We start from the raw sequence: 11,646 nt of genomic DNA, 5'->3' as shown, positions 1-11,646 counted from the left end.
ATGTCATGCCCTACCTGCACAGGTGTGCTGGCTACTCAAATGATCCAATTAAGGAGGCCATTTAGTCAGCAGCAGCAGAAGTCCTGTGCCTGGACGCTCCAACAGGGGCCAGACACAAGCAGAAGCAGAAGCAGCAGAAGCAGCAGCAGCACCACCTTTTGTTTTTTGGCTGCAGCAGCAGCAAGGCCCACAGGGCTGGCTAGCTGGCTAGCCAGCAAGCAGGTAGCAATGAAAGTAGGAATCTTTCTTTTTAACCCTGTAAGGGGGTGGTGCACTGTACCCGAAGATACTGCCATATCGGGTCAATGCATAGGGCGACGGAAGCAAGCTTCGAAATCGGCCCCCGTTCTCAAAAATCCATTTAATATATGGTCCCCAGATAGGGGACGTATCAGATATTAAACTGATAAGAACAGATTTTTTTCTTTTTTTATCTAAAGCCGAGGAACGTGCTTTCGATTCACCCAAAGTGCAAGAAAAAGTGCAAACGTGTTACACTAAAAAAACGTGCACAAAGGATGCGGTCTATCGCAAGCCCTTCTCCGATAGGAGAGAGGCCCCCCAACAAACCTTACCCTTCGCCTCCGGACCAAAAGGTACCTGCGAGGTTCCAGGTTCGATGTCCCTTTTCGCCGAAGCTACTAGGGGACCACAAATGCTCCCGGCATCCCCCTTGGCATTAGCCAAGGTATCTGCCCGCAGAGCCGATTACGGTAGGTACCCTGCCAAAGCAGGAGTACCCGGGGTGTTTGCAGGGAGGTGCGGAACCTAATGGCCACACACACCTCCCCTAGACCGCCAGGAGGGACACCCAGAAGGGCTACCGCATCCTGACAAATCCTGTGAACACACAACACACAAAAAGTGACACAGTGAGACAAAAAAGAAATAAATAAGTGAATGTGTGCAGATATACTGCCCGGACATCCGGCCGGATCTATAAAAATTTCTCTGATCCTAGCCAGAAGGCCGGGAATCAAGAGGTGAGTGCCACAAGGTGAAGAGATTATGGTGCCCGTGCTTCAACCCAGTGAGTCTATTTTCCCAGTGAGTTTCGGCACCTCGGGGTCACCACTCCCCGAGGCACAAAAGTACCTCGGCTCTAGACCCTCTCAGCCTCATGGCGAGACCCGGAGGGAACAGGTCACATCGGGGCAGCTGTCGAGCTGATTCCTCAGAACCAGCCCCGGAAAGCCCTGGTACACCTGCATCCTCCATGCAGCACCCATCCCCACCAGCATGAAAACTGATAAGAACAGATACTACACTTGATCTTAGCCAAAAGGCCGAGAAGCGATAACCGTGAAAGGGGCGGGCCCAACAAGGTCCCCTTCATGGGCACTATCACTGCTTGCTGTCAGGGAGGCTGCCAGACAATTTTCCATGCACACTCTGGGCTGGGGGGCAGTCAACCACCAGTACACACAGCAGAACCTAAACCCATACCATTATTGCTAAGCAGCAAGACAGGGGCCCATTGCACTCCCACGGGGCCTTTTTAAATGCAATCCATAACCCGGATTTGCCAGGAACCCTTCTTACTCCTCCTACTTGCATGTGACACTGGGCTTAGGATCTGCATAGGAAACACACACACAAGCACACACCTACCTTTGTTGCCTGCAGATGCCTCCTTGGCTGTCCCCAAACGGTATCAAACCAACACCCACGGGAAGCTGTAAGCATAGAGGACATGCCTGCACCCCATTGGACTTACCTGTGTGGGTTAAATCCGGGTTATTTGACAACCTATGGCGGTGATGGTTCTGCTCAGGCAGAGCAGTGCTGATGCTCCTCATAAAGCTGTCGCTGCTGTGAAGGTTCTAGGTGACATCACAAATCCCTATGGTTACATACACAACAAAGCTGGGTTGTTGTTGTTTACACTCTGCAAGGCCTGTGGAAGTGAGTGACATCATAGCACTGTAGTTCTGAGGGTTCAAGATGGATGCAACAATCTCCTGTTGCTTCTATGAAGGCCGTAATAGACGACATCACCAAACAGCTCCATAGTCACATACACAGCAAAGGAGAGATGTTGTTTACACCTAGTGATGTCAGTGGTATTGAGTGACATCACAGCACAGTGCTAAGGCTCCTGGGCCTGGACACAGCAGCGGCTGCAATATCTCAACGGAGAATACGTTTATATCTATGTGTGTGTGTGCGCATATATATATATATATATATATATATATATATATATATATATATATATTTCTCCGCCGAAATCACTTTTAAACCCATTTCCACCTTTTTTTCCCTTCTCTTCCTCTTACTTTTTTTTCACGTTTTTTTACGTTTTTCTCCTTTTCGCCTCTTTTCTGGGCGTATTATTCTTCTTTTTCTTCTTTTTTTTCGTCTAATGCATACCCCATCAGTGCAGCAATGCTTATTCAATACCGCCAGCAGATGGAGACACTGGGGGATAATTTTCTAAGGATTTATACTGATTTTTCCTGTCTGAATTTGTCGCACAGAAAGTTGCAGGCCAAATATGTGTGACATTTCTGCGACTTTAGCTTCTAGAGCATTTTTACAACATTATACATAGGTGCTGAATACATAAAAAGCGACTGTTCAGCGACAGACAAGTCGCATCGGCTGAAAGTAGGCCAGAATGTCAGTCCATGTTGGAGCAGGTTTAGATACAGTCTAAAGCATAGATCTCAAAGTCTGTGCACAGAATTTAGCAAGGGCCTCGCACCTTCTGATGCATCAGGTAGGTGCACAATAGCATAGCCTAACCCTCTGTACTTTGGTCTATATTGATGCGGGACATAGACAGCCAGCTGATGACCAATCCATTAGTGCAATGGATGGCTGGAAGCATTTGTCTTTGCCTTTGCAATACCACAGAAGCAATGCATGGTCAATGTACAGCAATGACACACCTGTGTGAACAGCCAGGAGACCCCCCCCCCCCCCCATGTTATGTTACATAGTTACATAGTTAGTACGGTCGAAAAAAGACATATGTCCATCAAGTTCAACCAGGGAATTAAGGGGTAGGGGTGTGGCGCGATATTGGGGAAGGGATGAGATTTTATATTTCTTCATAAGCATTAATCTTATTTTGTCAATTAGGAACATTCAGCACCCACCCGCTATCAAGGCAGCTGCCTATCATGTCATGCCCTACCTGCACAGGTGTGCTGGCTACTCAAATGATCCAATTAAGGAGGCCATTTAGTCAGCAGCAGCAGAAGTCCTGTGCCTGGACGCTCCAACAGGGGCCAGACACAAGCAGAAGCAGAAGCAGCAGAAGCAGCAGCAGCACCACCTTTTGTTTTTTGGCTGCAGCAGCAGCAAGGCCCACAGGGCTGGCTAGCTGGCTAGCCAGCAAGCAGGTAGCAATGAAAGTAGGAATCTTTCTTTTTAACCCTGTAAGGGGGTGGTGCACTGTACCCGAAGATACTGCCATATCGGGTCAATGCATAGGGCGACGGAAGCAAGCTTCGAAATCGGCCCCCGTTCTCAAAAATCCATTTAATATATGGTCCCCAGATAGGGGACGTATCAGATATTAAACTGATAAGAACAGATACTACACTTGATCTTAGCCAAAAGGCCGAGAAGCGATAACCGTGAAAGGGGCGGGCCCAACAAGGTCCCCTTCATGGGCACTATCACTGCTTGCTGTCAGGGAGGCTGCCAGACAATTTTCCATGCACACTCTGGGCTGGGGGGCAGTCAACCACCAGTACACACAGCAGAACCTAAACCCATACCATTATTGCTAAGCAGCAAGACAGGGGCCCATTGCACTCCCACGGGGCCTTTTTAAATGCAATCCATAACCCGGATTTGCCAGGAACCCTTCTTACTCCTCCTACTTGCATGTGACACTGGGCTTAGGATCTGCATAGGAAACACACACACAAGCACACACCTACCTTTGTTGCCTGCAGATGCCTCCTTGGCTGTCCCCAAACGGTATCAAACCAACACCCACGGGAAGCTGTAAGCATAGAGGACATGCCTGCACCCCATTGGACTTACCTGTGTGGGTTAAATCCGGGTTATTTGACAACCTATGGCGGTGATGGTTCTGCTCAGGCAGAGCAGTGCTGATGCTCCTCATAAAGCTGTCGCTGCTGTGAAGGTTCTAGGTGACATCACAAATCCCTATGGTTACATACACAACAAAGCTGGGTTGTTGTTGTTTACACTCTGCAAGGCCTGTGGAAGTGAGTGACATCATAGCACTGTAGTTCTGAGGGTTCAAGATGGATGCAACAATCTCCTGTTGCTTCTATGAAGGCCGTAATAGACGACATCACCAAACAGCTCCATAGTCACATACACAGCAAAGGAGAGATGTTGTTTACACCTAGTGATGTCAGTGGTATTGAGTGACATCACAGCACAGTGCTAAGGCTCCTGGGCCTGGACACAGCAGCGGCTGAAATATCTCAACGGAGAATACGTTTATATCTATGTGTGTGTGTGCGCATATATATATATATATATATATATATATATATATATATATATATATATATATTTCTCCGCCGAAATCACTTTTAAACCCATTTCCACCTTTTTTTCCCTTCTCTTCCTCTTACTTTTTTTTCACGTTTTTTTACGTTTTTCTCCTTTTCGCCTCTTTTCTGGGCGTATTATTCTTCTTTTTCTTCTTTTTTTTCGTCTAATGCATACCCCATCAGTGCAGCAATGCTTATTCAATACCGCCAGCAGATGGAGACACTGGGGGATAATTTTCTAAGGATTTATACTGATTTTTCCTGTCTGAATTTGTCGCACAGAAAGTTGCAGGCCAAATATGTGTGACATTTCTGCGACTTTAGCTTCTAGAGCATTTTTACAACATTATACATAGGTGCTGAATACATAAAAAGCGACTGTTCAGCGACAGACAAGTCGCATCGGCTGAAAGTAGGCCAGAATGTCAGTCCATGTTGGAGCAGGTTTAGATACAGTCTAAAGCATAGATCTCAAAGTCTGTGCACAGAATTTAGCAAGGGCCTCGCACCTTCTGATGCATCAGGTAGGTGCACAATAGCATAGCCTAACCCTCTGTACTTTGGTCTATATTGATGCGAGACATAGACAGCCAGCTGATGACCAATCCATTAGTGCAATGGATGGCTGGAAGCATTTGTCTTTGCCTTTGCAATACCACAGAAGCAATGCATGGTCAATGTACAGCAATGACACACCTGTGTGAACAGCCAGGAGACCCCCCCCCCCCCCCATGTTATGTTACATAGTTACATAGTTAGTACGGTCGAAAAAAGACATATGTCCATCAAGTTCAACCAGGGAATTAAGGGGTAGGGGTGTGGCACGATATTGGGGAAGGGATGAGATTTTATATTTCTTCATAAGCATTAATCTTATTTTGTCAATTAGGAACATTCAGCACCCACCCGCTATCAAGGCAGCTGCCTATCATGTCATGCCCTACCTGCACAGGTGTGCTGGCTACTCAAATGATCCAATTAAGGAGGCCATTTAGTCAGCAGCAGCAGAAGTCCTGTGCCTGGACGCTCCAACAGGGGCCAGACACAAGCAGAAGCAGAAGCAGCAGAAGCAGCAGCAGCACCACCTTTTGTTTTTTGGCTGCAGCAGCAGCAAGGCCCACAGGGCTGGCTGGCTGGCTAGCCAGCAAGCAGGTAGCAATGAAAGTAGGAATCTTTCTTTTTAACCCTGTAAGGGGGTGGTGCACTGTACCCGAAGATACTGCCATATCGGGTCAATGCATAGGGCGACGGAAGCAAGCTTCGAAATCGGCCCCCGTTCTCAAAAATCCATTTAATATATGGTCCCCAGATAGGGGACGTATCAGATATTAAACTGATAAGAACAGATACTACACTTGATCTTAGCCAAAAGGCCGAGAAGCGATAACCGTGAAAGGGGCGGGCCCAACAAGGTCCCCTTCATGGGCACTATCACTGCTTGCTGTCAGGGAGGCTGCCAGACAATTTTCCATGCACACTCTGGGCTGGGGGGCAGTCAACCACCAGTACACACAGCAGAACCTAAACCCATACCATTATTGCTAAGCAGCAAGACAGGGGCCCATTGCACTCCCACGGGGCCTTTTTAAATGCAATCCATAACCCGGATTTGCCAGGAACCCTTCTTACTCCTCCTACTTGCATGTGACACTGGGCTTAGGATCTGCATAGGAAACACACACACAAGCACACACCTACCTTTGTTGCCTGCAGATGCCTCCTTGGCTGTCCCCAAACGGTATCAAACCAACACCCACGGGAAGCTGTAAGCATAGAGGACATGCCTGCACCCCATTGGACTTACCTGTGTGGGTTAAATCCGGGTTATTTGACAACCTATGGCGGTGATGGTTCTGCTCAGGCAGAGCAGTGCTGATGCTCCTCATAAAGCTGTCGCTGCTGTGAAGGTTCTAGGTGACATCACAAATCCCTATGGTTACATACACAACAAAGCTGGGTTGTTGTTGTTTACACTCTGCAAGGCCTGTGGAAGTGAGTGACATCATAGCACTGTAGTTCTGAGGGTTCAAGATGGATGCAACAATCTCCTGTTGCTTCTATGAAGGCCGTAATAGACGACATCACCAAACAGCTCCATAGTCACATACACAGCAAAGGAGAGATGTTGTTTACACCTAGTGATGTCAGTGGTATTGAGTGACATCACAGCACAGTGCTAAGGCTCCTGGGCCTGGACACAGCAGCGGCTGCAATATCTCAACGGAGAATACGTTTATATCTATGTGTGTGTGTGCGCATATATATATATATATATATATATATATATATATATATATATATATATATATATATATTTCTCCGCCGAAATCACTTTTAAACCCATTTCCACCTTTTTTTCCCTTCTCTTCCTCTTACTTTTTTTTCACGTTTTTTTACGTTTTTCTCCTTTTCGCCTCTTTTCTGGGCGTATTATTCTTCTTTTTCTTCTTTTTTTTCGTCTAATGCATACCCCATCAGTGCAGCAATGCTTATTCAATACCGCCAGCAGATGGAGACACTGGGGGATAATTTTCTAAGGATTTATACTGATTTTTCCTGTCTGAATTTGTCGCACAGAAAGTTGCAGGCCAAATATGTGTGACATTTCTGCGACTTTAGCTTCTAGAGCATTTTTACAACATTATACATAGGTGCTGAATACATAAAAAGCGACTGTTCAGCGACAGACAAGTCGCATCGGCTGAAAGTAGGCCAGAATGTCAGTCCATGTTGGAGCAGGTTTAGATACAGTCTAAAGCATAGATCTCAAAGTCTGTGCACAGAATTTAGCAAGGGCCTCGCACCTTCTGATGCATCAGGTAGGTGCACAATAGCATAGCCTAACCCTCTGTACTTTGGTCTATATTGATGCGGGACATAGACAGCCAGCTGATGACCAATCCATTAGTGCAATGGATGGCTGGAAGCATTTGTCTTTGCCTTTGCAATACCACAGAAGCAATGCATGGTCAATGTACAGCAATGACACACCTGTGTGAACAGCCAGGAGACCCCCCCCCCCCCCATGTTATGTTACATAGTTACATAGTTAGTACGGTCGAAAAAAGACATATGTCCATCAAGTTCAACCAGGGAATTAAGGGGTAGGGGTGTGGCGCGATATTGGGGAAGGGATGAGATTTTATATTTCTTCATAAGCATTAATCTTATTTTGTCAATTAGGAACATTCAGCACCCACCCGCTATCAAGGCAGCTGCCTATCATGTCATGCCCTACCTGCACAGGTGTGCTGGCTACTCAAATGATCCAATTAAGGAGGCCATTTAGTCAGCAGCAGCAGAAGTCCTGTGCCTGGACGCTCCAACAGGGGCCAGACACAAGCAGAAGCAGAAGCAGCAGAAGCAGCAGCAGCACCACCTTTTGTTTTTTGGCTGCAGCAGCAGCAAGGCCCACAGGGCTGGCTAGCTGGCTAGCCAGCAAGCAGGTAGCAATGAAAGTAGGAATCTTTCTTTTTAACCCTGTAAGGGGGTGGTGCACTGTACCCGAAGATACTGCCATATCGGGTCAATGCATAGGGCGACGGAAGCAAGCTTCGAAATCGGCCCCCGTTCTCAAAAATCCATTTAATATATGGTCCCCAGATAGGGGACGTATCAGATATTAAACTGATAAGAACAGATACTACACTTGATCTTAGCCAAAAGGCCGAGAAGCGATAACCGTGAAAGGGGCGGGCCCAACAAGGTCCCCTTCATGGGCACTATCACTGCTTGCTGTCAGGGAGGCTGCCAGACAATTTTCCATGCACACTCTGGGCTGGGGGGCAGTCAACCACCAGTACACACAGCAGAACCTAAACCCATACCATTATTGCTAAGCAGCAAGACAGGGGCCCATTGCACTCCCACGGGGCCTTTTTAAATGCAATCCATAACCCGGATTTGCCAGGAACCCTTCTTACTCCTCCTACTTGCATGTGACACTGGGCTTAGGATCTGCATAGGAAACACACACACAAGCACACACCTACCTTTGTTGCCTGCAGATGCCTCCTTGGCTGTCCCCAAACGGTATCAAACCAACACCCACGGGAAGCTGTAAGCATAGAGGACATGCCTGCACCCCATTGGACTTACCTGTGTGGGTTAAATCCGGGTTATTTGACAACCTATGGCGGTGATGGTTCTGCTCAGGCAGAGCAGTGCTGATGCTCCTCATAAAGCTGTCGCTGCTGTGAAGGTTCTAGGTGACATCACAAATCCCTATGGTTACATACACAACAAAGCTGGGTTGTTGTTGTTTACACTCTGCAAGGCCTGTGGAAGTGAGTGACATCATAGCACTGTAGTTCTGAGGGTTCAAGATGGATGCAACAATCTCCTGTTGCTTCTATGAAGGCCGTAATAGACGACATCACCAAACAGCTCCATAGTCACATACACAGCAAAGGAGAGATGTTGTTTACACCTAGTGATGTCAGTGGTATTGAGTGACATCACAGCACAGTGCTAAGGCTCCTGGGCCTGGACACAGCAGCGGCTGCAATATCTCAACGGAGAATACGTTTATATCTATGTGTGTGTGTGCGCATATATATATATATATATATATATATATATATATATATATATATATATTTCTCCGCCGAAATCACTTTTAAACCCATTTCCACCTTTTTTTCCCTTCTCTTCCTCTTACTTTTTTTTCACGTTTTTTTACGTTTTTCTCCTTTTCGCCTCTTTTCTGGGCGTATTATTCTTCTTTTTCTTCTTTTTTTTCGTCTAATGCATACCCCATCAGTGCAGCAATGCTTATTCAATACCGCCAGCAGATGGAGACACTGGGGGATAATTTTCTAAGGATTTATACTGATTTTTCCTGTCTGAATTTGTCGCACAGAAAGTTGCAGGCCAAATATGTGTGACATTTCTGCGACTTTAGCTTCTAGAGCATTTTTACAACATTATACATAGGTGCTGAATACATAAAAAGCGACTGTTCAGCGACAGACAAGTCGCATCGGCTGAAAGTAGGCCAGAATGTCAGTCCATGTTGGAGCAGGTTTAGATACAGTCTAAAGCATAGATCTCAAAGTCTGTGCACAGAATTTAGCAAGGGCCTCGCACCTTCTGATGCATCAGGTAGGTGCACAATAGCATAGCCTAACCCTCTGTACTTTGGTCTATATTGATGCGGGACATAGACAGCCAGCTGATGACCAATCCATTAGTGCAATGGATGGCTGGAAGCATTTGTCTTTGCCTTTGCAATACCACAGAAGCAATGCATGGTCAATGTACAGCAATGACACACCTGTGTGAACAGCCAGGAGACCCCCCCCCCCCCCATGTTATGTTACATAGTTACATAGTTAGTACGGTCGAAAAAAGACATATGTCCATCAAGTTCAACCAGGGAATTAAGGGGTAGGGGTGTGGCGCGATATTGGGGAAGGGATGAGATTTTATATTTCTTCATAAGCATTAATCTTATTTTGTCAATTAGGAACATTCAGCACCCACCCGCTATCAAGGCAGCTGCCTATCATGTCATGCCCTACCTGCACAGGTGTGCTGGCTACTCAAATGATCCAATTAAGGAGGCCATTTAGTCAGCAGCAGCAGAAGTCCTGTGCCTGGACGCTCCAACAGGGGCCAGACACAAGCAGAAGCAGAAGCAGCAGAAGCAGCAGCAGCACCACCTTTTGTTTTTTGGCTGCAGCAGCAGCAAGGCCCACAGGGCTGGCTAGCTGGCTAGCCAGCAAGCAGGTAGCAATGAAAGTAGGAATCTTTCTTTTTAACCCTGTAAGGGGGTGGTGCACTGTACCCGAAGATACTGCCATATCGGGTCAATGCATAGGGCGACGGAAGCAAGCTTCGAAATCGGCCCCCGTTCTCAAAAATCCATTTAATATATGGTCCCCAGATAGGGGACGTATCAGATATTAAACTGATAAGAACAGATACTACACTTGATCTTAGCCAAAAGGCCGAGAAGCGATAACCGTGAAAGGGGCGGGCCCAACAAGGTCCCCTTCATGGGCACTATCACTGCTTGCTGTCAGGGAGGCTGCCAGACAATTTTCCATGCACACTCTGGGCTGGGGGGCAGTCAACCACCAGTACACACAGCAGAACCTAAACCCATACCATTATTGCTAAGCAGCAAGACAGGGGCCCATTGCACTCCCACGGGGCCTTTTTAAATGCAATCCATAACCCGGATTTGCCAGGAACCCTTCTTACTCCTCCTACTTGCATGTGACACTGGGCTTAGGATCTGCATAGGAAACACACACACAAGCACACACCTACCTTTGTTGCCTGCAGATGCCTCCTTGGCTGTCCCCAAACGGTATCAAACCAACACCCACGGGAAGCTGTAAGCATAGAGGACATGCCTGCACCCCATTGGACTTACCTGTGTGGGTTAAATCCGGGTTATTTGACAACCTATGGCGGTGATGGTTCTGCTCAGGCAGAGCAGTGCTGATGCTCCTCATAAAGCTGTCGCTGCTGTGAAGGTTCTAGGTGACATCACAAATCCCTATGGTTACATACACAACAAAGCTGGGTTGTTGTTGTTTACACTCTGCAAGGCCTGTGGAAGTGAGTGACATCATAGCACTGTAGTTCTGAGGGTTCAAGATGGATGCAACAATCTCCTGTTGCTTCTATGAAGGCCGTAATAGACGACATCACCAAACAGCTCCATAGTCACATACACAGCAAAGGAGAGATGTTGTTTACACCTAGTGATGTCAGTGGTATTGAGTGACATCACAGCACAGTGCTAAGGCTCCTGGGCCTGGACACAGCAGCGGCTGCAATATCTCAACGGAGAATACGTTTATATCTATGTGTGTGTGTGCGCATATATATATATATATATATATATATATATATATATATATATATATTTCTCCGCCGAAATCACTTTTAAACCCATTTCCACCTTTTTTTCCCTTCTCTTCCTCTTACTTTTTTTTCACGTTTTTTTACGTTTTTCTCCTTTTCGCCTCTTTTCTGGGTGTATTATTCTTCTTTTTCTTCTTTTTTTTCGTCTAATGCATACCCCATCAGTGCAGCAATGCTTATTCAATACCGCCAGCAGATGGAGACACTGGGGGATAATTTTCTAAGGATTTATACTGATTTTTCCTGTCTGAATTTGTCGCACAGAAAGTTGCAGGCCAAA

General features: G+C 46.6%; 4 non-coding genes and 2 pseudogenes across 4 annotated transcripts; all 6 read right to left on the bottom strand.

Annotated features, from left to right (window-relative positions):
- Nucleotides 1–264: 264 nt before the first annotated feature.
- On the bottom strand, nt 265–445 carry LOC130317285 (U2 spliceosomal RNA; annotated as a pseudogene).
- A 693-nt stretch (nt 446–1,138) lies between these two features.
- Nucleotides 1,139–1,298, bottom strand: LOC130317289 (U2 spliceosomal RNA; annotated as a pseudogene).
- A 2,094-nt stretch (nt 1,299–3,392) lies between these two features.
- LOC130317280 (U2 spliceosomal RNA) lies at nt 3,393–3,583 on the bottom strand. Its single transcript, XR_008864434.1, has one exon. It is a non-coding gene; the product is annotated as a U2 spliceosomal RNA (small nuclear RNA).
- Nucleotides 3,584–5,681: 2,098 nt separating this feature from the next.
- Nucleotides 5,682–5,872, bottom strand: LOC130317279 (U2 spliceosomal RNA). Its single transcript, XR_008864433.1, has one exon. It is a non-coding gene; the product is annotated as a U2 spliceosomal RNA (small nuclear RNA).
- A 2,103-nt stretch (nt 5,873–7,975) lies between these two features.
- On the bottom strand, nt 7,976–8,166 carry LOC130317278 (U2 spliceosomal RNA). The gene has a single exon (XR_008864432.1). It is a non-coding gene; the product is annotated as a U2 spliceosomal RNA (small nuclear RNA).
- Nucleotides 8,167–10,259: 2,093 nt separating this feature from the next.
- Nucleotides 10,260–10,450, bottom strand: LOC130317277 (U2 spliceosomal RNA). The gene has a single exon (XR_008864431.1). It is a non-coding gene; the product is annotated as a U2 spliceosomal RNA (small nuclear RNA).
- Between the last annotated feature and the right edge of the window lie 1,196 nt (nt 10,451–11,646).

Source organism: Hyla sarda, unplaced genomic scaffold (genome assembly GCF_029499605.1).
Source record: "Hyla sarda isolate aHylSar1 unplaced genomic scaffold, aHylSar1.hap1 scaffold_1984, whole genome shotgun sequence".
NCBI classification, from domain to species: domain Eukaryota; kingdom Metazoa; phylum Chordata; class Amphibia; order Anura; family Hylidae; genus Hyla; species Hyla sarda.
This window is presented reverse-complemented; position numbering and strand designations above follow the sequence as displayed.